The sequence below is a fragment of the Symphalangus syndactylus genome, chromosome 10 (genome assembly GCF_028878055.3).
Source record: "Symphalangus syndactylus isolate Jambi chromosome 10, NHGRI_mSymSyn1-v2.1_pri, whole genome shotgun sequence".
Taxonomy (NCBI): Eukaryota; Metazoa; Chordata; class Mammalia; order Primates; family Hylobatidae; genus Symphalangus; species Symphalangus syndactylus.
Genome location: NC_072432.2, coordinates 53,089,108 through 53,115,453, shown reverse-complemented (window position 1 = coordinate 53,115,453; position 26,346 = coordinate 53,089,108). Strand labels below are relative to the sequence as shown.

The following is a 26,346-nucleotide window of genomic DNA, read 5'->3' as shown; positions in this document are numbered from 1 at the left end:
AAACATTACACTAAAAAATTAAAGAAGGAGCCATTTCTTTTTTGTTTGTTTGTTTTTTTGAGATGGAGTCTCGCTCTGTCACCCAGGTTGGAGTGCGGTGGCACCATCTCGGCTCACTGCAACCTCCGCCTCCCCAGTTCAAGCAATTCTCCTGCCTCAGCCTCCTGAGCAGCTGGGACTACAGGCGCACACCACCATGCCAAGCTAATTTTAGTATTTTTAGTAGAGACGGGGTTTCACCATATTGGCCAGGCTGGTCTCGAACTCCTGACCTCAGGTGATTCATCTGCCTCGGCCTCCCAAAGTGCTGGGATTACAGGTGTGAGCCACCACGCCCGGTCGCCATTTATTTCTTAATCATTTCATGGATGATAAATACACCACACACACCAAGGGGGAACTGGATTTATCAGTGTAAATATCAGGAAGGCAGATTTTGACTTGACATAAATAGAAATATAGATTTAAAATGTAAAAACAAACAAAAAAAAACAGCCTGGCATGGTGGCTCACGCCTGTAATCCCAGCATTTTGGGAGGCAGAGGCAGGCAGACCACTTGAGCTCAGGAGTTCGAGACTAGCTTGGCCAACAGGGTAAAACCCCGTCTCCACTACAAATACAAAAATTAGCCAGGCGTGGTGGTGAGGATCTATGGTCCCAGCTACTTACTTGGGTGGCTGAGGCACAAGAATCTCTTGAAACCCGGGAGGCAGAGGTTGCAGTGAGCCCAGATGATGTCACTGCACTCCAGCCTGGGCAACACAGCAAGACTCTATCGCAAAAGAAAAAAAAAAGGTCAAGAAAAAAAAAGGAGAGGGGAAATTCGTAATCACAGGAAATACTAAAATCATAGGTGGATGATCCTGCCAAGGATGCTGTAGAAATGACCCTAGTTCGGGTGTGATTTCAGACTAGTGTCATTAACAGAGGTTAGTACCATTAAGATCTGTTCATACTGGGAGTCCAGGGCTCCAAAACCTCATGATATTGTATGCTATGATAATCTCAGATATACTTCGCAATTCTAACTAAAACATCAATTACTTATTTTAACATCAATCAAATGGTATTACCAATCAAAGTCTAGTATACGCTGGTTATGAATGCTGGCTCTAACTTCAGACAGTCTGGGTTCACATGTTGGCCCACCAGTGTTTGCATGACTTTAAAACAACTTGTTCTATTTCCCCATCTGTAAAATGGGATTAATATTTTCCTTCGATTTAAATGAGAATGTGTTAGAAACAATGTCTACGTGCTAAACTCTTAATCACAAACATTTCTAGGGCATAATCAGAAATGAAGGACATAAATCATCAAATGTAATTTTAAAATTTTAGCTTTCCAAATATGGAATATTTATTCTTTAATTTTATATCTAGAAGTTCATAATCTTTTACACAGCCATATCCTTTTGAGAATGTGATCACCCAACAGACTCTTTATCTAGGAAAAATGCAAATATATGCTATATTCTGCATATGATTTCTGGGGAGCCAAGGACCCTCAGAAGTATATGCATGAAATTAAGAAAAAAGCCAGGCATGGTGGCTCACGCCTGTAATCCCAGCACTTAGGGAGGCTAAGGCAGGAGGATCACTTGAGGCCAGGAGTTCAAGATCAGCCTGGGCAACACAGGGAGGCCCTCATCTGTACAAAAAATACAAAAATTAGACAGGCATGGTGGCATGCACATGTAGTCCTAACTTCTTGGGAGGCTGTGGGGGAAGGATCACTTGGGCCCAGAAGTTCAAGGCTGCAGTGAACCGTGATCGTGCCACTACACCCCAGCCTGGGCAACAGGGCAAGACCCTGTCTCTGAAAAAAGAAAGAAAGAAAGAAATTAAGAACAACTGATGTAAACTTTTAAAATTGCAAAGTTGAGCAGTGGAATTTAAGAATCTCTTCAAAGCAGAGAATCCAACTAATATTAAAATATTATACTGTCATTTACTTTTTTAAAAACAGATTATACAAGAGTAGAACATCGTATTTTCTATTTTATCCCTCCTTTTTGGAGGTGATATAAATTCTTTGAAACATTTTTTTTTCTTTAAAAAAATTGTTTTCTCTATGTTGCCCAGGCTGGTCTCTAACTACTGGCCTCAAGTGATCCCCCAGCCTTGGCCTCCCAAAGTGCTGGGATGACAGGCATGACCCACTGTGACCCACCAAAAGCATGCATATATTTCAGATGAATCCATTTTAACTCATGGAAAGCAACTAGCAGTAGAAACCTCTTTCTAGCAGCTTGAGATAGAATGGTTCAAAGTATTAACATACTCTACTATTGCTCAAATATCATAGGACGAGTTCTCAATTCTAATGTAATATATATTTTTAAACATAAAAACATACCAACCTAATTCCTATACTTAAGAGTCTCATGATAAAGTTTTATTTTTTTTAAAGTGGGATTTTTTTACTAGACTTATGCACTAATACAACATGTTTTTCTATAAATTAGCATATTTTTGGTTCTGTTTTATGTTATGTTTGTTATGTCGCCTGACAGTCGAAACCAGTTGTTCTCAACCTGCTACCAAATACCAACCTGGAAATATGCCACTATTTAAAAAGCCCAAAGAATAGGGTTTTGTTTTTCCTGTTTAATTGTTTCGTGTTCAAACTACATAGTAAACCAGTTGGCAACCATTACTGAACAAAAATAGTTTTTCGTATGCATGAGCACCATTTTCCCACAGAAAACACTTAACCATTTTTAAGGTACTGGAACTCCATGCAAGGGTTCACATATGCAGTAAATATCCTTTCAATCTGGTTGTATCACATTGTTTCTGTGAAAGGAAGACCTGATATTGCAGATCTCAGAATTAAACGGTAAAAATCAATGAAAAACTGCACCTGAGGCTCAAACACCAGCCAGATGGCCTTTGGTTGGAAAGGTCACATCTGCTTTTTAAATCCCGCCGTAACTGTGAATGTTTGCGATGCCACCACATCCCCAGTACAAGAGAACCGGAGCATCTCTGGTTCCTTCCATAATCGAAGGGCTTCCAGCATAAGGCGTAGGGGGAGAGGCCCGAAGCCCTGGAGACAGCGCCCGAGGGATGGAGGCCGCGCTAGGCTGCGCTCAGGTGCGGGGGTCTCCGGGATCTGAGACCCCGCGGGATGCAGCGGGGGGGCCAGGGCCTGATCCCCTACCCCTGCGAGCCAGGGCCGCCAGGTTACGCCCCCACTGCTTCCCAGAGGTAACGTCCAGCCCTCTCCTCCCCTATCCCCCAAAATATCCCGGTTCCGCTCCGCTCCGCCAGCCGCCCGTGACCCCGACCCCGACCCGACCGCGACGGCGCCCTCCCCAGGCCGCAGCGGAGGACTAAGGCCAGGCCGCCCACCCTGGCGGCGGCGGCGGCTCCCGGCCAAGGCGGACCCTGGGGAGGACAGCAGCTGGGCCGCGGCCTGTCCCTAGGGGGAGCGGGCGCAGGGCCGCGAGTGGGCAGCGCCTCCACCCCGCACGAACAAAGCGGCCAGGCGCGCCGGGCCGAGGCAGCACCGCCTCTCCCGGAGCGCGGGGGGCGGGGAGGATGGCGGGGGCACTCACCTGAGGGCCGGCGGAGGGCGCGGGCGGGCCGGGCCCGGGAGCCGGGACCGCGGCGGGCCGGGGCTCCGCGCCGGGGCGCACGGGCTACGGGGAAGGGGCGACCGGCGCGACGTCCGCAGCGGGGCCCGGGAGCCCCGCGGCGCGGGCCGGGGGCCGGGGCCCGAGCTCGATTCTGCGGCCGCGAGGTATGGGAACCGGTCCGCCGGGCCAGGCAGCGGTGCTAGGCGGCAGGGGCAGCGACGCCGCCGCCTTTCCCTTCTCCTGCCCCCGTCCCTGCTCCGCCGCGTCCTCGTCCTCGCTGGGTCCCCGCCGCCGCCGCCGCCTCAGCCTCGGCGCTCCTCGGGTTTCTTCTCTCCATCAAGGCCGGGCCGACCCGCAGGGACCATCCCGGAAAGTGAGGGCTTGTTGCCGTTTCCCGCAGCTGTTGGTGGCCATCTTTAATCCTCCTCCTCCTCCTCCTCCTCCTGCTTTCTCCACCTCCCGCTGGCTGTCTGACTGACTGACTCTGGATCCTCCTCTTTCCTCTCCTGCTCCTCCTACTGAGCCGGCCGCAGAAATTGCAGCCGCTCAGCCTCTACCCCCTCCTGCTTTTCCTTCCTCTTTCCTTACTTCCTTCCCTTCCCTCGGCTTCCCGCTCTCCCCTCACTCTCAGCGGCTGCCTTCGCCCCCGTCTGCAGACAGCGCCGCTGGATGCTCCCAGCTAGACTTCAACCCCACTCCTCTCAGTCCCTCTCCCCACTGCCTTCCAGACGCGCCTCTTCCCCGCCCCGCGCCCCTCTCTCCTCTCCCACCCCTGCCCCTCTCCGCGGCGCTCACCCTCCTCAGTCTCAGTTTCTGAAAGGACTCAGCTGAGAAAGGACAAGTGGGTTCCGCTTTCCTTAACCCTACACCCTTTAGCTAGATGCTGTCAGAGGCGATGGAGAAACGCAAAGCTCCGTTAATTTTACTCTAGCCAGAGTATAAAAGAACTGCCCACGCCAGCTATTTTACTACACAGCTTCGAAACTCCTGCACGCTCTCCTGTGTGGCTTCGGTCCGTGAGGGGACCGGAGTTGAGGAGCTCGGTCTCAAATGGTGCCTTCCGTCAGTGACCTTGAGTCGGTTGCCTAAAATTTTAGGTTTTCCTTTTCCTTCCTGGGAGGGACATTATTTATACCTTTGCAGTCCCAACAGTGTTTAGACCAAATAAGTATCCTTTAGTAAACCTAGAACTGCCAAGTGATCATCAGTTTGCCCGTTTGTTCCTACTCAACCCAGTAGACAATTTGGGTCACGCTTCAGTTCTGGCAGTGAAGACAAACTGAGTCAGCAGTTAAGAGTGGACTCCCTTAACAGAGTTAAGAGTGGGGAAGTGGTCATAACATCGCTGTAATGACAAACTTGTTTTTCCTAACACTGCAATCTACAGAAGTTTCCGGATTTCCTCTAATAAACATAAGGCAAGTTGGATTTGCTGTTTTCTTCTTTTCGACGACTTTGCCTTTAGAGTTGGACCCATTTGTAATGATTTACTCGTCAATTACTCCAAGGTAACAAAGTTGGAGGTAACATTGCTAACACAGATGACATATGTGAGCACTTTGTGGGGGAGGGGGGGTCACAGTTTTTGCTTCTGTGGGGCACTGGCTATTAAAAAAAAAAAAAAAAACCTTGCCCTTTCAAAATAAGACTAGTGTGTTCAAAGGTTAGTCCCATAAACAGACCAAATGTGGGCAGAAATGTTTTTAAATGTAGTTTTAGATTCTACTTCAAAATGAGTAATGTTTTGAAAGTTCAAATATAAGATTTTGTAATTATAACAATTTAAGTTTCAAATATCTTTGAAAAGAATATGCCAAAACAAACCTAAAAATATATTTTAGTAAAAATACCAGTATCCTTTGGTGGGGGGCAGAGCAGAATTCTAATATTTAATCCTCACGAAGTAACCTTAATTAACCGAGTTAGGTTCAAGATCTCAATTGCCATCTTTCAATGCCAATAATTTTTCCATTTGAAATCAACAACCTATACTAACATCTACAAGTCTTTTAAACCCAAATAAAGTATTTGAGACAGCATTGTACAATACGTTTTGAAATAAATTATTAAAAACAAAGCACCTATGTGGGGGGGTGTGTGTGCATGTGCATGTACTTTTTTTGTTGTTCTTTCCTTTTGGCCTTTTGGTGTTTATTCTTTATTTAGATTTTGTGTTCTTCCAGTCTATTTCTAGGCAAAATACCACAAAATTCTTGACTCTTAAATATTCACTTATAAAACTGTATGTATAATAATTGGAGAAAAAAGAATGTTAGATAACATGAATATACACTGAGAAAATAGGCTGACTTCTTTTAAACATTAAGACCACCATGCATTTTTAAAGGAAGATTTTCAATTAGAGGTTTCAGGACTCTTGTCATTGTGATTTTATTTACATTGAGGGAGGAAGAGTTGCATTTTAAAATACTATAATTATATTTTTCTGTTAAAGCATATATTGCAATAAAGTTCACAAATCTATCGGTATGCAAATGCAGCCGTTTTCGTATTTAATGTCTTACAAACTCACAAAGGTTTTTCAGTGATAGACATAAAAATAAATGTACCGATTTTTTTTTGTCTTTTTTACTGAAACCACATAAACGTAAGTACTGTAATAATGGAAAAATCAGACCCTTCACATTTACTTTTTTACAGCTCTGTCACCATTACAGCCTTACCTTTAGTCTTTGTTGCTGGCTAAGTGTAGTTTCACTGTCATCTTAGGAATCAAGTATGAAAAAAAAAAATTGTCAAATCAGGTTTTCCTGCAACATGATTATTGTTTCATATGTATTCACTCTCAGATAAAGTCAAGGTCCTCTATAAAACAAAGAATTGTGTTAAAGTGGGATAAACCCTTTGTGCAGAGGCCAGATGGGAAGAGATCTAGGCATGTGCAGCAAACTCCTCTGGGAATAGAGGAGCAAGCATGAAGGGCTATTTCTAAACAGTTCTGCACTGGGAGGCTGATCTCCAACTTACAATTCATGAATAAGGTGATTGTGGAGAATAATAACCAAAAGGCTATCTGTGACAATAAGCAAACAGAACCCATATTTGCTTTTAACATGATTGAAAATTCTATGAACATGAGTGAGTGAAGCATAATTTTAAAGGATGGAAAATGGAGATAAAAAGTTCATGAAAAATATCTAAAAGTAAGAGGAAGAAAAAATAATAGAGCAATTGTGGAAAATTGTTAAATAATACATATTAACAGTTTGCTATTTAAACAATTATTTTCTTTATGTTAACTTTTTGTTAACATGTTTGCTTGTAAGACTATACAAGAAATAACTTAAACTTGATCAGGTAGCATTATCCCAGAGATGAGCATATGTCATTTATAGAATTTTGAGATATTTATTCCAGAACATAGAGTGCTAAATGATGCTGGGACACAAAAATCAAAAGGAATGGAAGTGTTAATTGACATATTTAAAAATTACTGAGCCACTATATTACGTATTATATTAAATATATATTTCCATTTTTCCAGGCTACTAGACGCAACAATAGAATTACCATATTGTTTTTCCTGGTTTGAAAGGACCAGATGGAAAGAAACTGGGCAAGCCAATGAAAGTCTCTGGGGATCATGGGATTTGAGTGTCTATGAAAACCATATTCCAGACAAGAATATAGTCTTAGGTAAATGTTCTCATAATCTCCATTCTTTAGAAAAGACAATATTTCTGTTCTGCATCTTCCTCTTTAGGTGGACTGTCTAAAATATCAATTGAATAATGACAAGCCACATTTATCTGCACTGATTATTTAGTATCATTCTTCACTCCTCAATTTATAGAACTACTTATAATTAACTGATGTGCTGTCCCTGAGACAGTGCCATTTATAGTCATTACTGCACTCTAATTGGGGAGAAATGCTTTTAGAAAGTTCTAATTAGAGATTTTTTCTGTTGTATTTTTTATAAATACATTCAAAAGAGGTATTGGAGAGTTTGTTTTGTTTCGGGAAGGGGCATGTGTGTAGCTTGATGTATTGTTTCTCTTTATAGTTAAGTAATATGTAATAAAGCTTCTTTAAACTTTAAAGAGTAACAGGCTCACAGGAGGAAACAGAATAGTATCATGTTTTGCCCTTGTTCATCATAATTATCAGCATTATAATAGAGACAGGGGGATTGAAGACTTTTATTATTAGTAAATTCTATTTCTACTTAAAGGTCCTCTTCATTTTCAGTTCCTTTATGTTTCTCTATGGAGAGTTCAGACTTTTAAAACCAGTGTATTTACAATGTTTTTACAAGATAAATACACTTCACCCTTGAACAACACAGGTTTGAACTATGCAAATCCACTTCTATGTAGATTTTCTGCCACCTTGGCCACCCCCCTGAGACATCAAGAACAACTCTTTCTCTTCCTCTCCCTTCTCAGCTTATTCAACCTGAAGATGATGAGGATGAAAACCTTTATGATGATCCTCCTCCACTTAATGAATAATAAATATATTTTCTCTTCTTTATGATTTTCTTAATAGCATTTTCTTTTCTCTGGTTTTATTGTAAAGATAAGTATATAATACATATACAAAACATATGTGAATCAACTTTATGTTATCAGTAAGGCTTCTGGTCAACAGTAGACTATTAGTAGTTAAGTTTTGGGGGATTCAAATATTACACACAGATTTTTAACTGCGCAGCGGCCAGGGAGGGCAACAGCACTCCTAACCCTGGCGTTGTTCAAGGGTCGACTGTAGAGTAGTAAACACATTGAGCTTATTTCACTCATTAAAAATTCTAGTGAAAAATTATTCAAATGGCTCACTATAGATCATCAGTGCAAACTTTGCAGCAATTTGGATAAAATCCAGGTCTCCTGATTCAGTCTCAAGTCCCATAACTTCAGAGTTGACAGGGCTCATCTTAGAGAAGAGAAACTCAACCAAAGAAACTTTTAACTGTGCCATCTTCAGTTAAATATAATTTAAACTTAATTTCCAGAATTAATGTTCAGCATTGACCTTTCTTAGAAATAAAGCTAAGGAATAAAGTAAATAAACAGGGTTTTCCTGTTTACAAAAGCGAGAGCAATTGTTTGCAATTAATGTAAAAAGCAAATTTAAAGATAGCTTAAGAAAGCTCAAGTTGACTAAAAAATGTGCGATTTTTAAAAACCTAAAACAACTCCTATAACATTTATTTATGGTTCAAAAAGTATGAAGTTAACTCAAAAATACTGTGTTATTTCATGGATTAAGTTGAGTGTTGCAAGACTCAGGAAACAAACCTCAGTTAGCTAAATAAAGTAAAACACTGCCATCTGCTGACTAGAATGAAAAATTAGTTGGTCTTTTACCATCTGTAACTAGCGAGAGGTCTCTGTTAATTTATTACATAATTCTTTAAAGTATGCTGAAAAGCACTATGCTGGGTGATACAAAATTACTCAGTCTCCTAGATGGACACTTAGGACTATATCCTATGCTACCGTTTTAGTTAGGGTTCTCCAGAGAGACCAAACCAATAAAATACACATACAGGAGAGCGGATTTATTAGAATTGGCTCATGCAATTGTGAAGGCTGAGAAGTCCCACGACAGGCCATCTGCAAGCTAGAGACCCTGGGGTGCCAGTAGCATGGCTCATTACAAGTGTGTAGGCCTGAGAACCCAGAGGGGAGCTGGTGTGAGTCCTGGTATCCAAAGGCTGGAGAGCCTGGCATTCTCATGTCCAGGGGCAGAAGAGTGTATCCCAACTTCAGGACAGAGAGACCAATTCACTTTTCCTCTGTTTTGTTCTATCTGGGCCTCCAGCTGATTGGATGGTGCCCACCCACATTGAGGGTGAATCTTCCCCACTTGGTCCACTCAGACTCACACTCCAATTGCCTCTAGAAACACCTTTACAGACACACCCCAAAATTATGCTTTATCACTTCGCTATATATTGATTAATCCAGTCAGGTCAATACCTAAAATTAATCATCACAGCTAGCATGTAGTGGTGGTGGTTATCATTATTCGAACAGGTAATTCTGACCATAATTAGTAATGCAGCAATAATAGGGCTTAAATGTAAATGAGGAAATAAAGTTATTATTTGGAAATTTTGAATATAGAAAAATTTTACATTAAAACGTACTTAAGGCTGGGTGCAGTGGCTCACACCTGTAATTCCAGCACTTTCAGAGGCCAAGGCACGCGGATCACTTGAGGTCAGGAGTTTGAGACGAGCCTGGCCAACATGGTGAAAACCCATCTCTACTAAAAATACAAAAATTAGCTGGGTGTGGTGACGGGCACCTGTAATTCCAGCTGAGGCTGAGGCAGGAGAATCACTTGAACCTGGGAGGCGGAGGTTGCAGTGAGCCAAGCCGAGATTGCATCATTGCACTCCAGCCTGGGCCACAGAGCGAGATTCTGTCTAATAAAAAAGGACATTTAAATTGTATAACTACAGTAAACATAATTTGGAAAATAAAAAAATATAAAGTTTAAGTCATGACCTAATTACTTCACTCTGCAAATATTTGAGTGATTGCTATGCCAGAAACTAGATTGCCTGCAAGAGATGTAAAAACCTACTGTCCACCTTTATGGAGCTCACAGTCTAAAGAAAGAGATAGATATCAACCAGGAATGGTAATGTCTTAAGAACTATAACAAGATGGTACAGGAGTACCTCCTGCTGCTCTAGTGGGGCACACAAATTATTATCAACACATATAAATTACAGTCTAATAAGTATTTGCTCCTGTCCTCAATTACTATAAATAATCCTTGGACTTATTCAAGAACTGTATTTTGAGCTTTCCATCTGAGTGGAGTTTTTGTTGTATTGCTTTACTCAGAGACCTCAAAAGGTTTATAACATTTCAATTTCTCCCATTCCCTGCATCAAATCCATTACCAAGTATTGCCAATTTTACTTCCAAATAACTCTCAAACATAAACACCTCTTCCCATTTTCTCTGGCACTACCCTAGTCTCATGTTTTCAACTGAGATAACCTTTTATCTAGTCTACCCACTGTCACTTGAATCTCTTCCAATCCATTGTTTCCATTTACAAATTTTCAGTGGTTCTTAGGACCTGGCATAGTTGACCAACCATCCACCTCTTGAATGTCAACATGATCCATAATTTAATGCACTTTCTCTACTGCTATTACCCTGGCCTGTTCAGTGTCTTCTCCTTGACATGCTCCCTTTGCCACAGGGCCTTTGCACAATCGATTTCCTGTCTCTATTCTTCATCTACTTTAACGATGTCTTCACTGAACTCTCTAAGTCACCAATCCCACCATTAAATTTTTCATAGAACCACTCAATCTTCCTTCATAGCACTGATCACAGATGCAATTTTATAGTTTTTTATGTTATTATGTGGTTTATGCCTATAAATTGAATGAGGACAATGACTGTGTTTTGGCTCTTTATTGGTCCAGTTTTGGTACTACCATTTTACGTTACAAAATTCTTCCACATCAGGGTAGAGAAGTTTTGAATCAAGCAGTTGACACCTATCATAACTTAATGAAGTACACACATTTAAGGAATGAATAAAATATGCTGGATTATTGATGATTCCAAACACATTTAATTTATATTTTTTTCCTGTTTATTTCATATGTGTTATGACAAGACTAGAAAACATATTTGTTTTCTTTAACACTGGCTACTGGACTCTGCTCTCCTAATCAGAATGTGTGCTAATTTGAGGGCACTCTATCCTCAAGATAATGTCATATTTGAGGAGCAACTGTGAATGAAGTCAAACATTGACCTAGTTTTTTTGAGATCTTCTCTATCACTGCAATATTTTGTGTTTCCGCTTTTGCTTTTCCTTATCTCTTGACATTTCTGCCACCATTATATAATCTTTAAAAATCAAGTTCCTTTTTTGCTGTTGTGCTTTTGAAACTTCCAGATGATGGGATGGGGTAGAGGGACACAATAACAAACAAAATAACCAAACACACAACCTACAGTTACTTTATTTAAAAATTTTCCTCAATAGCTTGTGTTATATGTACTTGCCTTATCAAGAAATTAAATCATTCTGAATTCATAGACTCTATAAAATCAATTATATTATGTATATAATATCATTCATTTTCCTTAAAAAATTTTTTTTTAAGTAGAGACAAGGTTTTGCCATGTTGTCCAGGCTAGTCTCTAACTCCTGGGCTCAAGTGATCCTCCTGCCTGGACCTCCAAAAGTGCTGAGATTACAGGCATAGGCCACCACTCCCAGCCTCATTTTTAAAAAAATAAATTCAAGTTTAATTTAACGACATATTATGTTGGTTAATTTTATATGTCAACTTCCCTGGGCCATGAAGTATCCAAATATTTGGTTAAACATTATTCTTGGTGTGTCTGTGAGGATGTTTCTGGATGAGATTGACATTTGACTCAGTAGACCAAGTAAAGCAGATTGCCCTCCCCAAAGTGAGTGGACCTCATCCAATCTGTCCAAGGCCCAAATGGAGCAAAAAACTTGGGGTAAGGGAGAATTTACTCTCTGCCTGACTGTCTTTGACTTGGAACATCAGTCTTATCCTGCTTTCATACTTGGAGTCAGACTGGAACTATATCATCAACTCCCCTGGGTCTCCTGCTTGCCAACTGCAGATCTTGGAATTTCTAAGCCTCCATAACCACCTAAGCCAATTCGTTATGATAAATCTATGTATCTATGTATTATCTATATATCTATCTATCATCTATCTATTATCAATCATATATCGACCTATCTATTTATCTATCTATCTATCTATCTATCTATCTATCTATCATCATCTATCATCTATCTAATATTCTATTTCTCTGGAGAACCCAGACTAATGCACATACCATGACATAAATACTAACTATAATTGCATGGATTTTACACAATTTAAAGATAACTATGTTGATTAATTTTGGTTTTAAGTTCCAAGTTGTGCCGGGTGCAGTGGCTCACACCTGTAATCCCAACACTTTGGGAGGCCGAGGCGGGCGGATCACGAGGTCAGGAGTTCGAGACCAGCCTGAAAAACATCGTGAAACCCTGTCTCTACTAAAAATACAAAAATTACCTGGGTGTGGTGGCAGGCGCCTGTAATCCCAGCTACTCAGGAGGCTGAGTCAGGAGAATCGCTTGAACCTGGGAGGTGGAGGTTGCAGTGAGTGGAAATTGCATCACTGAACTCCAGCCTGGGTGACAAAGTGAGACTCTGTCTCAAAAAAAAAAAAAAATTCCAAGTGATTTTATCTTGTATATCCCTCTGCCTATTTACAAAATAAGAATAAATATGTAAGTACACACAGACACATACATGCACACACACACAAACGCAATTCTTGGTCCTTTAAATACTTTCAAGTCTCTTCATTGTTCAGATGGGGGGAAAAATCTCCCAATCTCCATTTTTTTTTCTCTGAAGTTTTTAAAGAGTGCTCAATTTATACTCCATTTCTCCACTTGAATCTCTAATACTCATTCTTCAGTTACCTGTTACTGGCTTCCAACTTTACTACTCTGTTGAAACTGCTCTTACCAAAGTCATCAGTGTTCTCCTAATTCAACATAAAGTAATATCTTCCATCTTATACTAGAAGTTCTCTGTCCTTATTTTGGCAATTATGATTCTTCTTTTCCCTGATACTCTCTAGTCCCTTCTTCCTGGTTCCTCTCAAATTCTCTACCTGCCCCTTACAGACAGTGCTCTAAGGTGACACCTTCATTCTATCACTCCTTTCAGTAATTCTAATGAATTCAGTTCTTTACACTGATTACATAAATTAATATCTCCAACCCAGACCTTTTCCAACACTTTCAGTCCCATATCCAGTTGCCTACTGGATACTTTATACTCAACTCTCTCAAATTACAATTATCATCTTCCCTAAACTGATTCTTATTCCTATTTCCTCCAACTCTGTTATAATAGTCTTCATTTAACCTTTTTTCTTATGAATGGATACACCAGCATAAAGAGCAATGTCTGGAACACATGCAGGTACAATAAATTGCATTATTGTTTACTAATATTTGCTGCCCATTCGTAAGAGGTACTTGTACTTCCCTGCCTATTGACATAGCTTGACTATGCAACTTACTAAATACAAGTGTAAATGACTGCATTACTTCCCAGCAGACACTTAAGAGCCAGGATATCATCTGCCATGCTTTTTTTTGCCCTATGCCAGACAACCAGCAGTATTCTAGATGCTCCATCAGCTTGGGTGCTGGTATGAAGGTGATGTGGTACAGAGCTGCAGCCAACCTGCAAGGAAATAGTAGCATGACTGAAAATAAAGCTTTGAAGTTGTAATGACTGAAATTTGGGGATCATTTGTCAACACATCCAAAAGCCTATACTGACTGATCTGAGGCTGGAAAAGTTTTAACCAAAGAACTGTATTTTCATCTATTTATAGTCATGATAGCTAAAGGTCAACAGAAAGACATTCTAAACTTCTATAATAGTCAGAATTGAAAGTAAAATATTGTATTTTGAATTATCTCTATTTAATATAATGAATTTTGTAAATTTCACCTCAGTATCCCAAGTAACTGGGACTACATACAGGCATACACCACCATACAAAGCTAATTTTTTTTTATATATAGATATGTGGTTTCACCATGTTGCCTCAGCTAGTCTCAAACTCTTAGGCTCAAGCAATCTACCCGCCTCCGCCTCCCAAAATGCTGGGATTACAGGAGCGAGCCACCATGCCCGGCCAAATTTAGTTAACTTTTTTGCTTTTCCAACTTTTCAGTCTTTGCTAATATAACATGGAATCTAGATCCAAAGTGTTATTATATTAATATTATATGTATTTCCATTCAATTTTTTATATGACGGTTGTATTTAGTTTACAAGCAAATTTACAGCCATTTTTCAGCTCTCTTTTTTCTTTTTTTTCTGTTATATATGTATTTATTACTTTTTTTCTTTCTTTCCTGTGTATTATTTCTTTTTTTTTTTTTTTTTACCAAGTTTCAGTGCTGGCAGTTTGTCATTTCAAACCCTTAGTTTTCACTATCTCTTTATTTTGCTTCATATTTCACTTTTTGGAGAAATATTTAAGGCATTTAAAAAATTATACAAAGGTTGTCTCATAGCCTTTGCAAGAGATTAAATAATGATGTTAAAATTCTTAAAGACAGTTTATAGAGGCTTTTAAAGATGGCAAGATAAAAATATTTCTAAAAATTTGATCCTCCCCCTTGAAACTTACCAATAATGAAAAAAAAAATGTAGGAAAAACAACCAACCAAATAATCAACTTCATCTTCAATGAAACAAGGAAATGATACCATCCTAAGTTACAAAAAAGGAAGCAGCAATAAAGTAAAATGAGGAAAGAGGCTGATTGCCAAAAACCAAAGCATGCCTTCTCTAATCTTGAGCAGAACAAAGACTTCTCTCAAAGGAAGAGAAATAATCCTGAAAGACTGTGACTAGAGTAGCAAAATCTGAACCTGGGGGAGCCTCAGAAGTGGAATGTCTAGTTTAAAGGAGAGGTGGAACTAAAGAAGAAACCAGGCTGGCAGAACATAAATAAACTGCAGAAGAAGAGCATACAATGCAAGCTAAATTACTTACTAAATATTCCAAGAGTTAAAATAAATACTTCCTTGTAATCTCTGTAGTGGGTTGAACAGTGTCTCTTTCTAATTATGTTTACCCAGAACCCTAGAATGTAATCTTTATTGGGAAATAACTCTTTGAAAATGCAATTAGGAAGGTGCGATCCTACTGCATTAAGGTGGGCCCTAAATCCAGTGACTGGCATCCTATGAGAAGAGGAGAGGACGTGTGGAGACATACATAGGAAAAAAGGCCATGTCACAGTGGAGGCGAAGATTGGGGTAATGCAGCTACAAACTACAGAACACCAAGGATTTCTAAGAGCTGCCAGAAGCCTAGGAAAAAGCAAGGAAGTTTTCTTCCCTACAGCTTTCATGGGGAGCATAGCCATGTCAACACCTTAATTTCAGAATTGTAGCCCTGAGAATTGTAAATCAATAAATTTCTGTTGGTTTAAGTCAGCCACTTTGTTATGGCAGCCCTAGGAAACTAACACAGTCTTCAAGAAATTACATACAACGTCACTGTGGTGGGCAGACTCTAAGATCACTCCCTATAACCCTTGCCTCCTGGTGCTCAGACCCTTGCACCCTCTCCTTGACTGTGAGTAACACCTATGATTTGTTTCTAACCAACAGAATACAGTGCAAATAGGAGATGATGATGATTTTGTGCATGTGATTACATCACATAAGATTGTAGCCTATCATGTTAGGAGACCCTGGCTGGCTTTGAAGAAGCAGGCTACCATATTCCCGGATGTCATAGGAAGAGAGCCACAGGGCAAGGAGCTGAGTGTGGCCTCTGGCCAACAGCCAGCAAGAAATTGAGCCCTCAGTGTAGTAGTCTGCCAGGAACTGAATTCTGCAACGATGTTGAGTTTGCAAGCAGATCCTTCGGTTGAGCCTCAGATGAGACTGCAACCCCAACTATCACCTTGATTGCAGCCTTGTGAGACCCTCAAAGCAGAAGACCAAGCTAAGTGATGCTCAAACTCCAGACCCACAGAAATTGTGAGATAACAAATGTGTGTAGTCCTAAGCCACTACGTTAGTGATAATATTGTTATGGAATGATAGAGAACTAGTACAATGTCCTTTCTAGAAGAAGACCTCTAACAAGAGAATGAAGAGTTCAATAAAAATGTAAGGCATCCGAAGAGGAAAATGTGGGGATAAAAGAGCTCAGAAAATTAATGGAAGAGCTGAAAAATGGTAGGAGAATTAATAGAAGAAGAACACATGATTGAATACACAATCTAAAGAAATCACACAATACACAATAAAAAAGACACTGATATAAGAATCATGTTTAATATGGGGAAAAAGATATGCATGCCTTTCATATAGGCATAATGAAATAAAATAGATTTAAGGAAGAGGTAAAAATTGAGAAAGAAAATAAAGCAAACAAAATTAAATAAATAGTAAAAAAAAAAAAAAAAAAAGCACAAAATACATTCTGGAATTGAAGACCAGATTTGCAGATTTAAAAAGCAAACTCCGTCTAAGAGAAAAAGCGATTCAGAATCATGTTCACCAAAACATGTCCTGGTGTAATTTGGAATTTTAGGAATAAATCATGTTCACCAAAACGTGTCCTGGTGTAATTTGGAATTTTAGGAATAAAGACAGAATTTTATGAAAATTTTATGCAGAAAAGCAAGTAGCATTCCATTAAAAAAGAATCAGGTTTTCCTTGGAGTTTTCCATAGCAATAGTTTAATGCTAGAGAACAGAAAGAATGTCTACAACATTCTGAGGGAAATAAAATGTGACTTTAAAATTTATCCCTAGGCAAGTTATCCTTCAACTATAAAAACAAAAACACGTATTCTCAAGGGTAGAGAAATTGAGGGGATACATTGCCTGTAAGTGCTACTTTAAAAAAAGCATGTCAATGGACTTAAATCAAATAAGAGATGTATAGAAACATAGAATACAAGAATAAAGAAACTAGGGAAAAAGAATGATAATGAATACAATCCTTTTAAGTATAAAATCACAACTAAAACATGTCAAGAATTTTGATTGTAAAATAAAATGTAAATATTATTAATCTTGACATTATGAACTTAATAAGTAATACAAATCTGGGAAAGATTGGTGAAAGAAACTATAAGTTTCAACCCACTACAAACCTCCCAGTTTCCCATAGCCAAAACAAGAGGTTAGTAGAAGAAACTGTTAGTACACAACTCTCCCAGTCTTCCACAGTCAAAAGACTGTGGGTATAGCATAATTTACACATGCAGTCTAAAAAAGTCACAACTCTAACCTCTTAATGTTTATCTTATCTATAGAGGAAAGTTTCAGAAACTAATTTTTTGTGGTAAAGAAACATTTACTTCAAGTACATCAATTCTTTCAGCTTTACTTCAATTTCTTCTTTCATCAAATTAGATTTTAAGTAAATATAATTAAATTAGCAGGGTGTGATGGTGTAATCCCAGCTAATTGGGAGGCTGAGGCAGGAGAATTGCTTGAACCCAGGAGACGGAGGTTGCGGTGAGCCGAGATCACACCATTGCACTCCGGCCAGGGTGAGAGAGCGAGATTCCATTAAAAAAAAAGTGAACATAATTAATAAAAAGAATAACAATAAAATAAAAATCCTTCAATTCCATTTTTTTTAAATTTTACTTTATGTTCTAGGGTACATGTGCACAATGTGCAGGTTTGTTACATATGTATACATGCACCATGTTGGTGTGCCGCACAAATTAACTCTGTCATTTACATTAGGTATATCTCCTAATGCTATCCCTCTCCCCTCCCCCAACCCCATGACAGGTCCTGGTGTGTGATGTTCCCCTTGCTGTGTCCAGGTGTTCTCATTGTTCAATTCCCAATTATGAGTGAGAACATGCGGTGTTTGGTTTTTTGTCCTTGTGATAGTTTGCTGAGAATGATGGTTTCCAGCTTCATCCATGTCCCTGCAAAGGACATGAACTCATTATTTTTTATGGCTGCATAGTATTCCATGGTGTATATGTGCCACATTTTCTTAATCCAGCCTATCATTGATGGACATTTGGGTTGGTTCCAAGTCTTTGCTATTGTGAATAGTGCCACAATAAACATACCTGTGCATGTGTCTTTATAGCAGCATGATTTATAATCCTTTGGGTATATACCCAGTAATGAGATGACTGAGTCAGATGGTATTTCTACTTCTAGATCATTGAGGAATCGCCACAAGGTCTTCCACAGTGGTTGAACTAGTTTGCATTCTCACCAACCATGTAAAAGTGTTCCTATTTCTCCACATCCTCTCCAGCACCTGTTGTTTCCTGACTTTTTAATGATCGCCATTCTAACTGGTGTGAGATGGTATCACATTGTGGTTTTGATTTGCATTTCTCTGATGGCCAGTGATGATGAGCATTTTTTCATGTGTCATTGGGCTGCATAAATGTCTTCTTTTGAGAAGTGTCTGTTCATATCCTTTGCACACTTTTTGATGGGGTTGTTTTTTTCTTGTAAATTTGCTTGAGTTCTTTGTAGATTCTGGATATTAGCCCTTTGTTAGATGAGTAGATTGCAAAAATTTTCTCCCATTCTGTAGGTTGCCTGTTCACTCTGATGGTAGTTTCTTTGCTGTGCAGAAGCTCTTTAGCTTAATTAGATCCCATTTGTCAATTTTGGCTTTTGTTGCCATTGCTTTTGGTGTTTTAGACATGAAGTCCTTGTCCATGCCTATGTCCTGAATGGTATTGCCTAGGTTTTCTTCTAGGGTTTTTATGGTTTTAGGTCTAACGTTTAAGTCTTTAATCCATCTTGAATTAATTTTTGTATAAGGAGTAAGGAAGGGATCCAGTTTCAGCTTTCTACATATGGCTAGCCAGTTTTCCCAGCACCATTTATTAAATAGGGAATCCTTTCCCCGTTTCTTGTTTTTGTCAGGTTTGTCAAAGATCAGATGGTTGTAGATATGTGGTATTATTTCTGAGGGCTCTGTTCTGTTCCACTGATCTATATCTCTGTTGTGGTACCAGTACCATGCTGTTTTGGTTACTGTAGCCTTGTAGTATAGTTTGAAGTCAGGTAGCGTGATGCCTCCAGCTTTGTTCTTTTGGCTTAGGATTGACTTGGCAATGCGGGCCCTTCTTTGGTTCCATATGAACTTTAAAGTAGTTTTTTCCAATTCTGTGAAGAAAGTCATTGGTAGCTTGTTGGGGATGCATTGAATCCATAAATTACCTTGGACAGTATGGCCATTATCACGATATTGATTCTTCCTATCCATGAGCATGGAATGTTCTTCCATTTGTTTGTGTCCTCTTTTATTTCATTGAGCAGTGGTTTATAGTTCTCCTTGAAGAGGTCCTTCACATCCCTTGTGAGTTGGATTCCTACGTATTTTATTGTTTTAGAAGCAATTGTGAATGGGAGCTCACTCATGATTTGGCTCTCTGTTTGTCTGCTGTTGGTGTATAAGAATGCTTGTGATTTTTGCACATTGATTTTGTATCCTGAGACTTTGCTGAAGTTGTTTATCAGCTTAAGGAGATTTTGGGCTGAGACGATGGAGTTTTCTAAATATACAATCATGTCATCTGCAAACAGAGACAATTTGACTTCCTCTTTTCCTAACTAAATAACCTTTATTTCTTTCTCCTGCCTGATTGCCCTGACCAGAACTTCCAACTCTATGTTGAATAGGAATGATGAGAGACGTCATCCCTGTCTTGTGCTCGTTTTCAAAGAGAATGCTTCCAGTTTTTGCCCATTCAGTATGATATTGGCTGTGGGTTTGTCATAAATAGCTCTTATTATTTTGAGATATGTCCCATCAATACCTAATTTATTGAGAGTTTTTAGCATGAAGCATTGTTGAATTTTGTCAAAGGCCTTTCCTGCATCTATTGAGATAATCATGTGGTTTTTGTCTTTGATTCTGTTTATATGCTGGATTACGTTTATTGATTTGTGTATGTTGAACCAGCCTTGCATCCCAGGGATGAAGCCCACTTGATCATGGTGGATAAGCTTTTTGATGTGCTGCTGGATTCAGTTTGCCAGTATTTTATTGAGGATTTTTGCATTGATGTTCATCAGGGATATTGGTCTAAAATTCTGCTTTTTTGTTGTGTCAGTGTCAGGCTTTGGTATCAGGATGATGCTGGCCTCATAAAATGAGGTAGGGAGGATTCCCTCTTTTTCTATTGATTGGAATAGTTTCAAAAGGAATGGTACTAGCTCCTCCTTGTACCTCAGTAGAATTCGGCTGTGAATCCATCTGGTCCTGGACTTTTTTTGGTTGGTAGGTTATTAATTATTGCCTCACTTTCAGAGCCTGTTATTGATTTATTCAGAGATTCAACTTCTTCCTGGTTTAGTCTTGGGAGAGTGTATGTGTCGAGGAATTTATCCATTTCTTCTAGATTTTCTAGTTTATTTGCGTAGAGGTGTTTATAGTATTCTCTGATGGTAGTTTGTATTTCTGTGGGATCGGGTGTGATATCCTCTTTATCATTTTTTATTGCGTCTATTTGATTCTTCTCTCTTTTCTTCTTTATTAGTCTTGCTAGCGGTCTATCAATTTTGTTCTCTTTTCAAAAAAACAGCTCCTGGATTCATTGATTTTTTGAAGGGTTTTTTATGTCTCTATCTCCTTCAGTTCTGCTCTGATCTTAGTTATTTCTTGCCTTCTTCTAGCTTTTGAATGTGTTTGCTCTTGCTTCTCTAGTTCTTTTAATTGTGATGTTAGGGTGTTAATTTTAGATCTTTCCTGCTTTCTCTTGTGGGCATTTAGTGCTATAAATTTCCCTCTACACACTGCTTTGAATGTGTCCCAGAGATTCTGGTATGTTGTGTCTTTGTTCTCATTGGTTTCAAAGAACATCTTTATTTCTGCCTTCATTTCGTTATGTACCCAGTAGTCATTCAGGAGCAGGTTGTTCAGTTTCCATGTAGTTGAGCAGTTTTGAGTGAGTTTCTTAATCCTGAGCTCTAGTTTGATTGCACTGTGGTTTGAGAGACAGTTTGCTATAATTTCTGTTCTTTTGCATTTGCCGAGGAGTGCTTTACTTCCAAGTATGTGGTCATCAATCCCATTTTATATGATTCTATTTTCATAATTAAATATAGAGAAGTGAAATTATGGTAAACAAAGTTAAGTGATGGTTGTTTTTGGGCTAAAAGGTTGGGAACAGATCTTGCAATCCCCTCTGAATTTTGGGAATTGTTTAGATTGTTTAATGATAAATGTTGATCACTTTCAGAAAACTAATTTTTCTTACATACAAATCTAAAATTAATTACAGTCACACCTCATTTCATTGCACTTAGCTTTATTTCACTTTGCAGATATTGTGATGTTTACAAATTGAATGTTTGTGGAAATTCTGAGTGTAAAATTCTATTGGCGCCATATTCCCAACAGCATGTTCTTACTTCATGTCTCTGTGTCACATTTTGGTAATTCTCAAAATATTTCAAATTTACTATTATTATTATATTTGCTATGGTGATCACGCTTGTAATCCCAGCACTTTGGGAGGCCGAGGCGGGTGGATCACGAGGTCAGGAGATCGAGACCATGGTGAAACCCCGTCTCTACTAAAAATACAAAAAATTAGCTGGGCGTGGTGGCGGGCACCTGTAGTCCCAGCTACTCGGAGAGGCTGAGGCAGGAGAATGGCGTGAATCTGGGAGGCGGAGCTTGCAGTGAGCCGAGATTGCGCCACTGCACTCCAGCCTGGGCGACAGAGTGAGACTCCGCCTCAAAAAAAAAAAAAACAAAAAAAACACATAGTGCTATTTCATACTTAGTAGTCTACAGTAGTATAAACACAACTTTTCAATGTACTGGAAAACAAACAAAGACTAATTTTATTGTGTCATTTGCTTTATTGTGGTGGTCTTCAACAAAACCTATAATATTTTTGAGATATTATGCCTATATGAATAGAATTAAAAGCATAATATATATACTTAATGTATTATAAAAAAGAAAGAAGATAAAACAAATTATTGAATAACTATATCTACATGCAAAATTTATCTGTTAATATAGGCTGCTTACAAATAAGTATACATAAAACGAAATGATGTATTAAGTCTATAGAATATGGAAAGATAGCGGGTGGAGCCAAGATGACTGAATAGGAACAGCTCCAGTCTACAGCTCCCAGTGTGAGTGACGCAGAAGACGAATGATTTATGCATTTCCAACTGAGGTACCGGGTTCATCTCACTAGGGATTGTCAGACAGTGGGTGCAGGACAGTGGGTGCAGCCCACCGAGCGTGAGCCGAGGCAGGGCGAGGCATCACCTCACCCGGGAAGGGCAAGGGGTCAGGGAACTCCCTTTCCTAGCCAAGGAAAGGGGTGACAGACAGCTCCTGGAAATATGGGACTACATGAAAAGACCAAATCTACATCTGATTGGTGTACCTGAAAGTGACGGGGAGAATGGAACCAAGTTGGAAAACACTCTGCAGGATATTATCCAGGAGAACTTCCCCAATCTAGCAAGGCAGGCCAACATTCAAATTCAAGAAATACACAGAACACCACAAAGATACTCCTCGAGAAGAGCAACTCCAAGACACATAATTGTCAGATTCACCAAAGTTGAAATGAAGGAAAAAACGTTAAGGGCAGCCAGAGAGAAAGGTCAGGTTACCCACAAAGGGAAGCCCATCAGACTAACAGCTGATCTCTCAGCAGAAACTCTACAAGCCAGAAGAGAGTGGGGGCCAATATTCAACATTCTTAAAGAAAAGAATTTTCAACCCAGAATTTCATATCCAGCCAAATTAAGCTTCATGAGTGAAGGAGAAATAAAATCCTTTACAGTCAAGCAAATGCTGAGAGATTTTGTCACCACCAGGCCTGCCCTAAAAGAGCTCCTGAAGGAAGCACTAAACATGGAAAGGAACAACCAGTATCAGCCACTGTAAAAACATCCCAAATTGTAAAGACCATCGAGGCTAGGAAGCAACTGCATCAACTAATGAGCAAAATAACCAACTAACATCATAATGACAGGATCAAATTCACACATAACAATATTAATCTTAAATGTAAATGGGCTAAATGCTCCAATTAAAAGACACAGACTAGCAAATTGGATAAAGAGTCAAGACCCATCAGTGTGCTGTATTCAGGAAACCCATCTCACATGCAGAGACACACATAGGCTCAAAATAAAGGGATGGAGGAAGATCTACCAAACAAATGGAAAACAAAAACGGCAGGGGGTGCAGTCCTAGTCTCTGATAAAACAGACTAAACCAACAAAGATCGAAAGAGACAAAGAAGGCCATTACATAATGGTAAAGGGATCGATTCAACAAGTAGAGTTAACTATCCTAAATATATATGCACCCAATACAGGAGCACCCAGATTCATAAAGCAAGTTCTTAGAGACTTACAAAGACACTTAGACTCCCATACAATAATAATAGGAGACTTTAACACCCCATCGTCAACATTAGATGGACCAACAAGACAGAAAGTCAACAAGGATATCCAGGAACTGAACTCAGCTCTGCACCAAGCAGACCTAATAGACATCTACAGAACTCTCCACCCCAAATCAACAGAATAGAAACTCTTTTCAGCACCACACCACACCTATTCCAAAATTGACCACGTAGTTGGAAGTAAAGCATTCCTCAGCAAATGTAAAAGAACAGAAATTATAACAAACTGTCTCTCAGACCACAGTGCAATCAAACTAGAACTCAAGATTAAGAAACTTACTCAAAACGGCTCAACTACATGGAAACTGAACAACCTACTCCTGAATGACTACTGGGTACATAACAAAATGAAGGCAGAAATAAAGATGTTCTTTGAAACCGACGAGAACAAAGACAAAACATACCAGAATCTCTGGGACACATTCAAAGCAGTGTGTAGAGGGAAATTTACAGCACTAAATGCCCACAAGAGAAAGCAGGAAAGATCTAAAATTGACACCCTAACATCACAATTAAAAGAACTAGAGAAGCAAGAGCAAACACATTCAAAAGCTAGCAGAAGGCAAGAAATAACTAAGATCGGAGCAGAACTGAAGGAGATAGAGACACAAAAAACCCTTCAAAAAATCAATGAATCCAGGAGCTGTTTTTTTGAAAAGATCAACAAAATCGATAGACTGCTAGCAAGGCTAATAAAGAAGAAAAGAGAGAAGAATCAAATAGATGCAATAAAAAATGATAAAGGGGATATCACACCCGCTCCCACAGAAATACAAACTACCATCAGAGAATACTGTAAAGAAATACAAACTACCATCAGAGAATACTATAAACACCTCTATGCAAATAAACTAGAAAATCTAGAAGAAATGGATAAATTCCTTGACACATACACCCTCCCAAGACTAAACCAGGAAGAAGTTGAATCTCTGAATATACCAATAACAGACTCTGAAATTGAGGCAATAATTAATAGCTTACCAACCAAGAAAAGTCCAGGACCAGATGGATTCACAGCTGAATTCTACCAGAGGTACAAGGAGGAGCTAGTACTATTCCTTCTGAAACTATTCCAATCAATAGAAAAAGAGGGAATCCTCCCTAACTCATTTTATGAGGCCAGCATCATCCTGATACCAAAGCCTGGCAGAGACACAACAAAAAAAAAACAGAATTTTAGACCGATATCCCTGATGAACATTGATGTAAAAATCCTCAATAAAATACTGGCAAACCGAATCCAACAGCACATCAAAAAGCTTATCCACCATGATCAAGTGGGCTTCATCCCTGGGATGCAAGGCTGGTTCAACATACGCAAATTAGTAAACATAATCCAGCATATAAACAGAACCAATGACAAAAACCACATGAAGCTGGGCGTGGTGGCTGACGCTTGTAATCCCAGCACTTTGGGAGGCCGAGGCAGGCGGATCATGAGGTCAGGAGATCGAGACGACGGTGAAACCCCATCTCTACTAAAAAATACAAAAAATTGGCCAGGCGTGGTGCTGGGCGCCTGTAGTCCCAGCTACTCGGAGAGGCTGAGGCAGGAGAATGGCGTGAACCCGGGACGTGGAGCTTGCAGTGAGCTGAGATTGCACCACCGCACTCCAGCCTGGGCGACAGAGCGAGACTCCGTCTCAAAAAAAAAAAAAAAAAAAAAATCCACATGATTATCTCAATAGATGCAGAAAAGGCCTTTGACAAAATCCAACAACCCTTCATGCTAAAAACTCTCAAAAAATTAGATATTGATGGGACATATCTCAAAATAATAAGAGCTATTTATGACAAACCCACAGCCAATATCATACTGAATGGGCAAAAACTGGAAGCATTCCCTTTGAAAATGGGCACAAGACAGGGATGCCCTCTCTCACCACTCCTATTCAACATAGTGTTGGAAGTTCTGGCCAGGGCAATCAGGCAGGAGTAGGAAATAAAGGGTATTCAGCTAGGAAAAGAGGAAGCCAAATTGTCCCTGTTTGCAGATGACATGATTCTATATCTAGAAAACCCCATCGTCTCAGCCCAAAATCTCCTTAAGCTGATAAGCAACTTCAGCAAAGTCTCAGGATACAAAATCAGTGTGCAAAAATCACAAGCATTCTTATACACCAAAACAGACAAATAGCCAAATGATAAGTGAACTCCCATTCACAATTGCTTCTAAGACAATAAAATACCTAGGAATCTAACTTACAAGGGATGTGAAGGACCTCTTCAAGGAGAACTACGAAACACTGCTCAATGAGATAAAAGAGGATACAAACAAATGGAAGAACATTCCATGCTCATGGGTAGGAAGAATCAATATTGTGAAAATGGCCATACTGTCCAAGGTAATTTATAGTTTCAATGCCATCCCCATCAAGCTACCAATGACTTTCTTCACAGAATTGGAAAAAGCTATTTTAAAGTTCATATGGAACCAGAAAAGAGCCCACATTGCCAAGTCAATCCTAAGCCAAAAGAATAAAGCTGGAGGCATCATGCTACCTGACTTCAAACTATACTACAAGGCTACAGTAACCAAACAGCATGGTACTGGTATCAAAACAGAGATGTAGACCAATGGAACAGAACAGAGCCCTCAGAAATAATGCGACACATCTACAACTATCTGATCTTTGACAAACCTGACAAAAACAAGAAATGGGGAAAGGATTCCCTATTTAATAAATGGTGCTGGGAAAACTGGCTAGCCATATGTAGAAAGCTGAAATTGGATCCCTTCCTTACACCTTATACAAAAATTAATT

General features: G+C 39.5%; 1 protein-coding gene across 3 annotated transcripts in view; it reads right to left on the bottom strand.

Moving 5' to 3' along the window:
- The window catches only part of WDFY3 (WD repeat and FYVE domain containing 3), a 303,634-nt gene extending 300,036 nt beyond the window's left edge, over nucleotides 1-3,598 (bottom strand). Inside the window, exon 1 of one of the 3 annotated variants that reach the window (XM_055297102.2) lies at nucleotides 3,564-3,598. The gene's annotated coding sequence lies outside the window, so the exon portion shown is untranslated. The remainder of the gene's footprint in view (nucleotides 1-3,563) is intronic. The other 2 variants (XM_055297104.2, XM_063611171.1) reach the window with 2 other exon arrangements.
- Nucleotides 3,599-26,346: the final 22,748 nt, after the last annotated feature.